This window comes from Palaemon carinicauda, chromosome 7 (assembly GCF_036898095.1).
Source record: "Palaemon carinicauda isolate YSFRI2023 chromosome 7, ASM3689809v2, whole genome shotgun sequence".
In the NCBI taxonomy this organism is placed as follows: Eukaryota; Metazoa; Arthropoda; class Malacostraca; order Decapoda; family Palaemonidae; genus Palaemon; species Palaemon carinicauda.
In genome coordinates this window covers 130,744,396-130,746,895 of record NC_090731.1, presented here as the reverse complement: position 1 = coordinate 130,746,895, position 2,500 = coordinate 130,744,396, and the positions used below count along the sequence as shown (strand labels likewise).

Below are 2,500 nucleotides of genomic sequence, written 5' to 3'. Positions count from 1 at the left end.
AGACAAAAAGTAAAGGACTGTCGCCGCCATATTTATCTTTAAGTTAATGAATCAAGGATGAACTCCAGTGCACCTGTAGACATTACCTAAGGGTCTTAAAACCGAACCGTTCATTCGACCATGAACTACTTTACGGGCCCCTTTACCACTAGTATGACTCCCTTTCTTTCATCTTGCTGTAGTTTGATCTCATCGTGAAACCCAGGTATACCATGGATGCACTTGGGCGCTGAATGTCCCAAAATCCATGAATCTATTTGTTGACGAAACCGGTGTTTAAAGAGAATATAAAAACACGTCCAAGAAGAAAGTAACGCTACAGCGCGTGCGCGGAGAATGACCTGGAGCATTGTGTTTATTAGTGGGAAGGTGAATCAAAATATATCTGAACATTTTATGCATCAATATGAAAGGTGTTTTTGTTGTGGTTCATCCACCCCATTCAGCCAATTTTCTGTCTCCCGGAACTTCAACATCAACTAATCGCCAACATTTCGACTCCTCCATTCTCACCAGGTGAACAAAATAGTATCAAATCACCTACAGTGTTATTATTTCGACCCATTTTAATCTTTTTAAGTATGTGTATATTTCTTCATTCCTCACCCTCTCCGTCGTATTGTAACATATTCAATAGACAAACTGCTCGTTTCAAAGACCCGTACCTTTTTTCTTATTCAACATCCACATGATATTTCCATACAGGATTGACAGAAAGATATTTAATTTGTTCTAATATGTACAATAGATGTTCCTCTACTCTACCAAATCGCGTACATTTCCAGCTGCCTTTCTTGTTTTATCTTATCTTGAAGCATTTTTTTTATCTCAACATTCTCTATGTACAGAGCTAAATCCTCCTGGAAGTGTCTCTTCCTTCTCGAAATCTCGGGCTTTTCATTTTCTTGATCATTCCCACTTATTTCCGTAAGTCTTTTTTCCCATAATCAGTTTAACGGAAACAGAGTCTTGATTGAAATGCTGCTCTAGCATTCTTTCATCTTGATCTCTCGTCCGGTATCCTTCCCGTCACAGCAAGTTTTGCCTGTTGTAAAGATGAGCATCTCTTGTCTCCCTCCCCCCCCCACCCCCCCAGATGATGAAATATCTGTCACTGCCAAGCCAGATGTCATGTCGTTTTTATTTCGTCTCAATTAGTGCCATGATATGAACAATGAATCAGTATTTCAAACTCGCTTAGAGCATATAAAAACATATCTGTAAACATTCTTAGTTCATTTAGAGGGAACCGGTAGAAATCATTCCTAATTATGTTAGAATCTATGCAGTTTGTGTACTCTCTAAACACAGATATTTATGTATTTTTTCAGCCTTTCATTATTGTTATACTTTAGTTTTAAGACTATTCAAAGGATAAATATTGTATACATGTCTTCTCCTAAAGAGATACATAATTCTTAAATGTCTATTCTACGTATCCCACAGGATTAAGAATTTTTGTATGAATTATTATTACATTCCTCTTTTGGAACTAAATAAATATACTTTGCTTAAAGGTACTGTCTTTATCCTTACCGCAATTTAAGTTGAACTATAAAGCTCTTGGACACCATTTCAGATTTATTAAGTCACAGCTACCTACACTCTCTCTCTCTCTCTCTCTCTCTCTCTCTCTCTCTCTCTCTCTCTCTCTCTCTCTCTCTCTCTCTCTCTCTCTCTCTTAAAATTTCCTAATTCTCTATCCAGTAACTGATGGAAGAACTATTCATTCATAATCTGCCAAATTCTTGAACTAAGAGACCGAAAAATAGGTGTTTGGAAAACATCTGCTATAACTGACTGGGCAATCATAATATGCATTGCGTCATTTAGCCAATAGCATTATTACCAGACCAAAATAAAACAAAATTGAAAAAAAAAATGGTTCCGACTATTTCAAGTCAAATACCGGTGGGTCTTTCTTATAGCTACTTACATACTTATACTAAAAATAATCATTGTCTTATCGCTGTTCTTAAAATCCTGCAAGGTATAGCAAGAAATCGAAATGCTACATTTCTATATACCTTTATTACAAGGACAAACACACACACACTATATATATATATATATATATATATATATATATATATATATATATATATATATATATATATATATATATATATATATATATTAATATAAACGAAGAACGTTCATTAAAGATTTCACCTGACCCACCTAGGATTATTATGTCTGAATGAAATTTCACCTGTGCATTGGTACATTGGTGTATAGGTTATATGATAATATGCAGCAATGAATTCGCATTTCTTCCTTTTTACAGGTGTTAGATTGAAGTAAGGTATGACTTTGGACCCAGCTGAGTACTGAGCAGTGATCATGTTTCTATTTTTGAAAGGTATCGCCCCAAAACAGACCTTCGATGAAATGAAACAAACTTATGGAGATTCTGTCCAATCATATGATGTTGCAAAACGCTGGCATCGCCAGTTCAAGTGTGGCCGACCATCTGTCGAAACCGCGCCCGTTCTTAAAG

The 2,500-nt window shown here is 35.8% G+C and overlaps 1 protein-coding gene across 1 annotated transcript in view; it reads left to right on the top strand.

Moving 5' to 3' along the window:
- Positions 1 to 1,516, top strand: part of LOC137644008 (organic solute transporter subunit alpha-like) — a 188,738-nt gene extending 187,222 nt beyond the window's left edge. Inside the window, exon 7 of the mRNA XM_068376877.1 lies at positions 1 to 1,516. This exon is cut by the window's left edge and continues 1,241 nt beyond it. The gene's annotated coding sequence lies outside the window, so the exon portion shown is untranslated.
- The last annotated feature ends 984 nt before the right edge of the window (positions 1,517 to 2,500 follow it).